Source organism: Mercurialis annua, linkage group LG5 (assembly GCF_937616625.2).
Source record: "Mercurialis annua linkage group LG5, ddMerAnnu1.2, whole genome shotgun sequence".
NCBI classification, from domain to species: domain Eukaryota; kingdom Viridiplantae; phylum Streptophyta; class Magnoliopsida; order Malpighiales; family Euphorbiaceae; genus Mercurialis; species Mercurialis annua.
The window spans coordinates 25263161-25274940 of NC_065574.1; positions in this window are offsets into that span (position 1 = coordinate 25263161).

Below are 11780 nucleotides of genomic sequence, written 5' to 3' on the forward strand. Positions count from 1 at the left end.
TCTTCTCCATCCAAACTTTCCTGAGCTTCCGTTTCGGTGTATCAAATGATTCAGCCTCCGACCTATTATGCTTGCCCTGGATTGTTTTTAGATCGTCTCTGGTTGCCCCCAGTCTTTCTTGAATCGGTCTTTTAGCACCGAAAGAAGACGTAGTGGTGGATAAACTGTCTTTGACTGGCAATCGGCACCCCGGTGCCATTTTGGGCTCTGCTGCAACCAATCGCGACTCCTGTCGCATTCTCTGCATTCGCCTCTTCTGTGTCTTGGTCATACGAGGGGTCTCCTCCGTTGGTCTGAACACCCTTTTGAAAACCGATTTCCCCTTTTGTCCAGAGGGAATGTGCTGCTGCCACTCCTTTGTGGGCGACCTCGGCTTAAAGGTTTTGGGATTTGTTCTGGCCACTTTTTGGACGTATTCAGTCCGAGGGCGGCGCTGGCAATGCTGACAATGTAGGCAAATCGGCTCTGGCTCAATTGGCTTGGTCGTTTGATGTTGCCTAACTTTGTTATTCACGACTACTCTTTGCCGAGGTTTCTTAGCACTCCATTTCTCCAATACTTTCCCAATACCCAATACTTGGTCCAAATTGGGACGAATCACATTGATCAAAATGCATTTTGCATCGGCCTCCCTTCTGGCGGGGAATAACAATTTCCCTTCGGTTATCGCCTTCTGGACCACGTTCCGGAATACAACGCAATTATTGGTGCTGTGTCTCCACGAGTTGTGGAATTTGCAATAATCTTTGCCAACCAGCTCTTTGTTTGATGGTATAACATGACCCTCGGACAGGGAGATTTGCCCGTCTTTCAGCAAGACGTCGAATATGTCATCGGCCTTCGTCAAGTCGAATGGATATTCCTTTTGGATGACCGCAATCTTATTCTTTTTTACGTACCCCGGCTTCCTCAACGCTGCGCACTCCGTTGGTTTCTTCTGTCACGACCCAATTTCATTGATCGCGACCGGCGCTAGGGTATGAGTATGGTTGTACCAAAACCCGTAGCTAGCCTTGCGGATAAACAACAAATACAAAAACCTGCAAGAAAACCAATGCTCGGGGGCAACAGAGACTTCAGCCTAGTTCTAGCAGTTCATAAAATACAATATTTATTATAAAGTGCTCATCCAACTCTGAATCTTAAATATGGCAAAAGTACATATTAACCCAAGTTAATTAAAGAATGCCAAAATAACAGTAATCCATTGAATAACTTTATAACAAGTATTAGACATATAAGACTTCTATCTACTACTGCGGTCTAAGAATAAAATCAGTTTAATAAATTTTATTAAATAAAGTAAAACCTCCGAGGAAATAAAGAATCGCAGAGCAGCTGACTCGCTCATATCATAACCCTGGAAAAAAATTGGGAAAACAACGGGGTCAGATATACTGAGATGAGTTCATACCACTATTTACATTTATCAAGTGGAAAACCTTTAAAACCGTTTAAAACATTTAATAACAACATTACGTATAATAGTTGGAACCCTAATCCACAATACTAAATATAACCATAATCCGATAGGCCTGGTCCCGAGAGCTGAGCTACACCGAGTTACCACTGACCATTCTTAATCCATAACCAGAGTCCCGAGAGCTGAGCTACACCGAGTTACTCTACTGGTCCCGAGAGCTATGCTCACACCGAGTTACCTCCACATATCACATATATTATCTAGATCAATACCGGTGCGCACGCAGTCCTAATGATGCCCATTAGGTAGCATGTTCCAACTAAGAGCCATAATGGAAAAACAGTTCGCAATTGTACGTATACAATATATATAGATATTAAAATAACAATTTACTTAATAAAGCGGTAAATAGTAAGTACAAACTCACTGCTTGCTAATCCACGTGATAACCTGGCAAGCAACTAAACCTGGTTCGCCTCAAAAGCACGAACGGTCGACGAGTCTAAACAAATGTAAAATAATTATTAAAACAAACCCTAACTCTAGAGAGTACTAGACAGCAAATAGGACTAGCACAAACAACAAGTCAAGGTAAAACCAACCAGAGTAAACACAATACTCAATTAATTAATAAACCACAAAAGTCAAGTCTATTGAGTTCCCGCTTTAAAATTGATTTTATAAAATACCATTTAAAACAATTATTAAATAATAAACCAAGTAATTTCCAAATAGTGGGTTAGCCGAATTAGCGGTAACTACCAAGCTAACCTCACATGTCGGGTGACCAAAGTCTAACTCGACCCAACCGTTTTATCAAAATATAAACCATAGTTTATAATCCCAAGATATGATTTGATAAAATAATAATTGCAAGCGGAACTCAATATCCATAACCAAAAGTAACCTTTAGTTACCGACAAAACTTAACTAAATTAATTTTACGAAAATTTCATAAAGTCGAAACATAACTTTAACCAACTTGGCACCTTAAGCCAATAATTTCAAAATAATAATTACCCAAATAATTATATGACTAACGGTTATACAATAAATATCGAAATCAGATTATAGTTATTAAAACCAATCCGAATAATATCAATGAGCATTATCAGATTTAAACGATGCTAACACTTGGCAAAAATCACAATTAAAATGATACTAGAACGTTCGGTTTCAATAAGTAATTATTCAATTAAACCAGTTTTGAATTCAATTTAACAGTAGCCAACTATTATCGAAAATCAAAGGAGCTCAAACATATGAACAATCATATGCATGGCAGAAATAGGCAGCCATGAATCAAAATTGGAAACGATGAAATCCATACAACAACAATTGTAAAACACCAAAATCATACAACAACACAAAACCCAATTTGATTATCATCAATAAAAGAGATTCACAACGGTAACAGCAAAAAATTAAAGGCAGCAGCAAAAGGAATAGTAGCAGTCCACAATATCAAAGCAACGATGCAAGAACAACAAGTCATTCGACATACCGATCGAAGATAACAACGCGAGATGATCCAGAGATGATATGGCACGGATATGAACGTAAGACAAGGGCCTAACATTAGATTAACCATGCCTAGAAAAAGTTAATAATCGGCAGCCACAACACGTCACAGCGAAGAACCGTACATCACAAAACTAGGAAGATTGAACGTACCGTATTGAGATTTACAATGTCCGAGAATTTGAGAACGATAGGGGCTGGTGTTGTGATGAGTATAAACTTACAATGATGCTAAACAATAAGAGAATAACGAATCACGAATCGAGAACGAAGTAAACAAATAAATAACAGTGGAAGGGATGTGAATAACTTACCGAAATCAAAGCGATTGCGAATGAAAGAGGAGAGTATGACCTCAGAGTATTTAAGAGTGTGAGAGTCGGCTAGGGTTTTAAGTAAACGAATTAAAATAGGTTTAGTCTAGTTATGGGGTCTTTTTATAAGCCAATACAATAATTTTGACAGAGGAGCACGATGGGAGGCGCGTTGCGAGGCGCGTTGGACCCATCGTGCCTCAATCCTTAAAGAAAACGAAATTCTGCATGAGGCACGTTGCGAGGCGCGTTGGACCCAACGTGCCTTCCAACGTGACTCCCTACACAAGGCTAAAATGCCTGGGGCGCGTTGCGAGGCACGATGATCCCATCGCGCCCACCAACGCGCCTCAAAAATAGATCCAACGGTCAACTTTCTCTCAGGCACAGCATATCCGAAAATGAGCTCGATCCGACGGTTAAATTGGCAGATATGGATGTTTTATAAAAACATGTCAGATTCAGAAGATACACTAACACATCTTCAAAAATTATTCGGAAACTAATCAAATTGACATCGAAAGCCCACACGACACATGTGGCATATACAAGATACAACTCATACCCTAAACGAGGTGTCATACTTGCTAATTCCACCATAAACAATCTAAAACCAACCCGGAATCGCAATAAATCCAAGGCAGAAAAACACGGGATATTACAATCTCCCAAACTTATATAAAATTCGTCCTCGAATTTAAAACAAAACACAACCCACGAAAAACATATGATAAAACTATCTACTGTTCGAACAAAACGTATAAAGCCAACATAAAACGTATAAACAGGGTACCTAATGTAATTAAGGACAGCGCTAACAACGATACTGCAAACAAACTCTGTTTTTCAAAACGGTCTCAACGACATACGCACTTGCGTAAGTAAAACTAAACATGAGGTGGTTACAAAAAGTAACGACACTAAATTCCACGTAACATTAATGATAACGCCATTCTAGGTGAAATCAAACGAGGTAACACAAACTCTCCCACATACGACTCGAATGAAATATTCTAGATAATAAAAATGAACCTCAAATAAAATTTCTACATAGAGAAGGTCAGCACAAGACCAGACATGCCGAAAATACATATGGGGTATTACATTCTCCCTAACCTATGAAAAATTCGACCTCGAATTTCAAATCTGAACTTATTTGCACTATAACCGTCACAACACCCATACGCGCAAAATTCTGATTCTAACTACTTGGTGCTCCAACTATTACTCGTTCAACGCAACGTGAATAAACAACAATTCTTCAACTGAGAGTCACAACTACTCTATACTAGAGTGGCCTCCAAAACCAGCTCGAAACTCATCTATTATAAAGACCTTGATATCTAATACAAGATCAAGTCCTTAGCTCAACTATTGTTCTATAATTCCAAACTTTATCGCCTCAACAAAAAAACCGGAACACAAGCTGATAAATTCTTGCGTTATACAACGTTTATTTACTTCCACTTATATCATCTCGACATCAAAGTAATCGACAACACAATCCAATAAACATCATATAATAATTCGGTTCCAAACAAACACTACAAGGAATCATCCTAATCAATATTTTATACAAACTCGATCATACCATTAACTTGTGAATTACAAAATAAAACTCATATCGCATTTCAAAGAAAAGAGAACTTCTCTCATGATTACAAAAATCTCTAGATCAGTGATAAACAAAATCAATCATAATGATTCTTCCAATCATTCAAAAACATAACGTCACAACTAAACTGGACATTGACTACATCTCACTTAATTACTCAACTTAAAATTTCATCGCCCACACCAAGGGTTCGACCATTGCCCCGAACGATATCCAAACATTACAGTAATACTATTGATCAACGAAATTGATCAACAAAATCGATCAACCAATCCAGGTTGTGGAAACCTATAAACCACGATCCTCGATTCTCGAATCAGTTAACTCCTATATCCAAATCAAACTCAAATTCACAAATTTATTCCCTAAATTGACTATTGCCTCGTATACAACGCGAGATCACTACGATCAAATCACCACGACCGGATTGTTAGTTATGCTCAAAACCAACCCCTATGGGTATAAAATATTTTAATACAAAATATATACAAAATTTTCCACCCTGTTTAAAAGACTCTACGTCTTACACCTCCTTTTTCATTCAAACTCAAAATACCTTTACCGTTGAAAAACCATCGGTTTTGCAAACCCTTGAAATTTTCTATAAAATATTCTCATTTTAAATCTGAAATTTCCTCTTACTTTCCAATACATTTGCAAATCTATAAAACAATTCAACTGACAAAATTTATGTTCTCTTTAATTCAAACTTGTTAAAACACTTTTATCCCTTCTTTGAAAATACACCAACTGTGGAAACATCTTTCGTATTGAAAATACACATTAATGTTTCAAAATATCACAAAATTTTAAGTCGCTTCTAAATTTTCTCAAACAAAAACACAATTTGAAGAATCGTTCAACCGAAAAATTTATTATTCCTTTTGAATTAATTTTGACAAAATTTATTTCTTTCCTCAGAAGGATAAAATTTAACAACGCAATCTCTTTGTTTATGAAAATACTTTTATATCCATTTACCCAAAGTAATTGGAAAAAATCTAATCTGAAAGATAACATCTTTTTTTTAAACGCTGTGTATAAACACACGTGGAGCATAACCAACATCCTTAATCCACAAATCGTAAATTATCACGAAAGCTTTCTATTCTAAAATACTCTATACTGCATTTATCACAACTATTTCTCGAGCGCAACGTCAAATCATTCTTACTCATAATCACAAGATTCTGATCCTACAGACCAATCGCTCACAACGTAAACGTTCAATAACCATCACCATCATCACAGAGTATTTGTCTAGCTACCTTTCGGTAAAAGTTTCAAAATCATTTGAAATCCAACGACTTTATATATACATTTATCACAATGTGACTCGCGATATCGTTTCAAAACATATTTCTCAAAACACTTTATCGAAAAATCCATTTTACATAATTGTGCGCCAGGGTGATGACATCTCTCATCCCCAAAGAGTTGCATCCAACCCTAATCATTACTATGCACGTGATGCATGTACTTTTATGCATGTATAAATTATTGATTTATCTTTTATTTAGTGAACATATTTAGTGTTCAATGCAATCCTATTCGTGACATTTCAAATGCATGTTCATGATATGTCTGGGCACAATTACATTTTGAAAATATTTCAAATATTTTAACAAATCAACCTTTGAAATTAATTCCACAATAAAACATTTGCTAGACGTTACACTCTGTGAGATGTTCACTCTATAAACTTAAAATATTATTCAAATTCCTTACTTGCAACCTAATAACATTCGATGCTAAAAACAACTCAACCTAATAATTTTGTTACAACTCTTCTGCATAAATATCCAACTAACCTTAACTCTAATTGAAAATTATACCCAATGAACATATTACATACATTCCTATAAATTTTACCGCCAGCTTCCGCATCGCATCATCATATTTAATGAAAACACCAGTATATAAATACACCGGCCTATCTTCTCGGTTCAAAATTTTCAATATCCTTTCAGGATAACAAAAAACATCAACCATTCCAGAGAAATACTCCCCTCGTTTTTCTTGACATCGAAACCCAAAGGTTTCGATCCACGAAACAAGAGCAAAACCGAACAAGGCGAACATGGTCTAAACGGAGGTCTTACTCAAAGTTCAAACCATACATCGAGGTAAGTCAACCACGACCACATGATTAAATCCTCTCACGTGATATACCACACAAAGAGACAAAACAAAAACAATCAACTTAGTCCAACAGACAAGCGAGTTATACAACGCAAATTATTTCTAAGGGATACCAAATTTGTAAATTATAAGCCATGCAAACATGCCATTCAGCAAAACAACTCAATCATTGTTAAAGGCAATTATTAAAACATGATACAACAAGCTTGAATCTTTGTATCGGAATCAACTTGCAATAATATCATCCTTTAAGAACTACAAATTTTTATTTTGAATTTTAAAAGTCAAATACAAAAACTTCCAAATTTTGTTGAGCCCCACAGTTAAAACAAAATCACTTTATGTAAAAGTCTCTTCTTATTAATCAATTGCCTTAAAACGGATACCCAAGTATCTCAAACCATAAATTCATCGAGCTAGCCGAGTCATTACAACTCCCAAGCTTAACTCCTAAATTTGGGTGACCCAAGTCGGACCCAAAACAATCGTTTATAAAACGTATTCAAAATATTTGTATATCCGGAACAATATTTTAATAAAATTTCATCCTTTGAAATTTGAGAGCTCAACTTAATCCAACCGCTAAACGGTAATTTAAAACTCAAGTGAGAAATCTTTGATTTCAAACATCTATTCCGTATATTCCAAAAATTTAACATGCTGACATACTACATTATGATAAAATAACTTCAACGTTAAATTCTTAAAATAATGGCTCATCTCATAAAATATCATTTTGAAATCATCGCTTGTTAACACCAAGCCAAACATTATATTTCAAAATACAAGAATTTCTTTTTACTGGTAACTCAACCAAAAATAAAACTTTTTAAGAATTTAAAACCAAACTTCTCTTATGATTCTGTGTCGAAACACAAATCAGAATAAACAAATATTCTCAATGAAAATTTTTTAAACAACATGTGGTCAAACAATGTATGACCACCAAAACACGTTTTAAAATTTAACCCAAAATTTAGCTTAACGCCTAAATGTATCTTCATAGGTACTAACGTATATAGCACCCAACAATTACGGCCAAATGCAAATTGTACTACCATATAATTCATCGTTATTTAAAACCATTAGTGGCATAAAGCCAAAGTTTTTCAAACAACATAATACCCAAGTATGAATTTAGAAAACATCATCAACAATAGATTTCTCGAGAAATCATAAGCAATTAAAATCACCCAAGTGAAATAACCTTAACATGATAAAACACAGCAAGTAACATCCAAGTGAAATAAATTGTCAATCATAACATCAACACCAAATAAAGACTGACAGACATCACCTATAGGATGTAGGCTGAAAGTTTGAAAATAAAAGATGACGTTTTAAAAGACAAGACGTGAATCCTAATTCCGCAGTAGTTCCTAAGACACGACATCTCTTATCATGCTAAAAAACATATAACATATAACATGCATAAGTCCTTGGTTTGAAACCAAAGCTCTGATACCAACTTTGTCACGACCCAATTTCATGGATCGCGACCGGCGCTAGGGTATGGGTATGGTTGTACCAAAACCCGTAGCTAGCCTTGCGGATAAACAACAAATACAAAAACCTGCAAGAAAACCAATGCTCGGGGGCAACCGAGACTTCAGCCTAGTTCTAGCAGTTCATAAAATACAATATTTATTATAAAGTGCTCAGCCAACTCTGAATCTTAAATATGAAAAAAGCACATATTAACCCAAGTTAATTAAAGAATGCCAAAATAACAGTAATCCATTGAATAACTTTATAACAAGTATTAGACATATAAGACTTCTAACTACTACTGTGGTCTAAGAATAAAATCAGTTTAATAAATTTTATTAAATAAAGTAAAACCTCCGAGGAAATAAAGAATCGCAGAGCAGCTGACTCGCTCATATCATAACCCTGGAAAAAAATTGGGAAAACAACGGGGTCAGATATACTGAGATGAGTTCATACCACTATTTACATTTATCAAGTGGAAAACCTTTAAAACCGTTTAAAACATTTAATAACAACATTACGTATAATAGTTGGAACCCTAATCCACAATACTAAATATAACCATAATCCGATAGGCCTGGTCCCGAGAGCTGAGCTACACCGAGTTACCACTGACCATTCTTAATCCATAACCAGAGTCCCGAGAGCTGAGCTACACCGAGTTACTCTACTGGTCCCGAGAGCTATGCTCACACCGAGTTACTGCCACATATCACATACCTTATCTAGATCAATACTGGTGCACACGCAGTCCTAATGATGCCCATTAGGTAGCATGTTCCAACTAAGAGCCATAATGGAAAAACAATTCGCAATTGTACGTATACAATATATATAGATATTAAAATAACAATTTACTTAATAAAGCGGTAAATAGTAAGTACAAACTCACTGCTTGCTAATCCACGTGATAACCTGGCAAGCAACTAAACCTGGTTCGCCTCAAAAGCACGAACGGTCGACGAGTCTAAACAAATGTAAAATAATTATTAAAACAAACCCTAACTCTAGAGAGTACTAGACATCAAATAGGACTAGCACAAACAACAAGTCAAGGTAAAACCAACCAGAGTAAACACAATACTCAATTAATTAATAAACCACAAAAGTCAAGTCTATTGAGTTCCCGCTTTAAAATTCATTTTATAAAATACCATTTAAAACAATTATTAAATAATAAACCAAGTAATTTCCAAATAATGGGTTAGCCGAATTACCGGTAACTACCAAGCTAACCTCACATGTCGGGTGACCCAAGTCTAACCCGACCCAACCGTTTTATCAAAATATAAACCATAGTTTATAATCCTAAGATATGATTTGATAAAATAATAATTGCAAGCGGAACTCAATATCCATAACCAAAAGTAACCTTTAGTTACCGACAAAACTTAACTAAATTAATTTTACAAAAAATTTCATAAAGTCGAAACATAACTTTAACCAACTTGGCACCTTAAGCCAATAATTTCAAAATAATAATTACCCAAGTAATTATATGACTAACGGTTATACAATAAATATCGAAATCAGATTATAGTTATTAAAACCAATCTGAATAATATCAATGAGCATTATCAGATTTAAACGATGCTAACACTTGGCAAAAATCACAACTAAAATGATACTAGAACGTTCGGTTTCAATAAGTAATTATTCAATTAAACCAGTTTTGAATTCAATTTAACAGTAGCCAACTATTATCGAAAATCAAAGGAGCTCAAACATATGAACAATCATATGTATGGCAGAAATAGGCAGCCATGAATCAAAATTGGAAACGATGAAATCCATACAACAACAATTGTAAAACACCAAAATCATAAAACAACACAAAACCCAATTTGATTATCATCAATAAAAGAGATTCACAACGGTAACAGCAAACAATTAAAGGCAGCAGGTAAAGGAATTGTAGCAGTCCACAATATCAAAGCAACGATGCAAGAACAACAAGTCATTCGACATACCGATCGAAGATAACAACGCGAGATGATCCGGAGATGATATGGCACGGATATGAACGTAAGACAAGGGCCTAACATCAGATTAACCATGCCTAGAAAAAGTTAATAATCGGCAGCCACAACACGTCACAGCGAAGAACCGTACATCGCAAAACTAGGAAGATTGAACGTACCGTATTGAGATTTACAATGTCCGAGAATTTGAGAACGATAGGGGCTGGTGTTGTGATGAGTATAAACTTACCATGATGCTAAACAATAAGAGAATAACGAATCACGAATCGAGAATGAAGTAAACATATAAATAACAGTGGAAGGGATGTGAATAACTTACCGAAATCAAAGCGATTGCGAATGAAAGAGGAGAGTATGACCTCAGAGTATTTAAGAGTGTGAGAGTCGGCTAGGGTTTTAAGTAAACGAATTAAAATAGGTTTAGTCGAGTTATGGGGTCTTTTTATAAGCCAATACAATAATTTTGACAGAGGGGGGCACGATGGGAGGCGCGTTGCGAGGCGCGTTGGACCCATCGTGCCTCAATCCTTAAAGAAAACGAAATTCTGCATGAGGCACGTTGCGAGGCGCGTTGGACCCAACGTGCCTTCCAACGTGCCTCCCTACACAAGGCTAAAATGCCTGGGGCGCGTTGCGAGGCACGATGACCCCATCGCGCCCACCGACGCGCCTCAAAAATAGATCCAACGGTCAACTTTCTCTCAGGCACAGCATATCCGAAAATGAGCTCGATCCGACGGTTAAATTGAGAGATATGGATGTTTTATAAAAACATGTCAGATTCATAAGATACACTAACACATCTTCAAAAATTATTCGGAAACTAATCAAATTGACATCGAAAGCCCACACGACACATGTGGCATATACAAGATACAACTCATACCCTAAACAAGGTGTCATACTTGCTAATTCCACCATAAACAATCTAAAACCAACCCGGAATCGCAATAAATCCAAGGCAGAAAAACACGGGATATTACATCTTCCCTAGGAACTCGGCCATACATATTTCATCATAGGATGAATCATCTTCGCCATCAGTAACGACAACAACATTCAACTGATCGCGGTAATAGGTACCTTTCGAGGATCCTCGCCTGTGTTCCTTCTCCTGGAACAATCATTCATAACCTGTAACTCTGTTGGTGAGTTCAAACAAGTCTCGAAAACGGTGGCCTTCGAAATGTTCCCGCATGGCGAAGTTCATCCCTTTCACAACCATCAGCACACAATCTCCTTCGGATATATGGGTCATGCATCTTGTTCTCAAATTCCGGAAGCGGCCGATA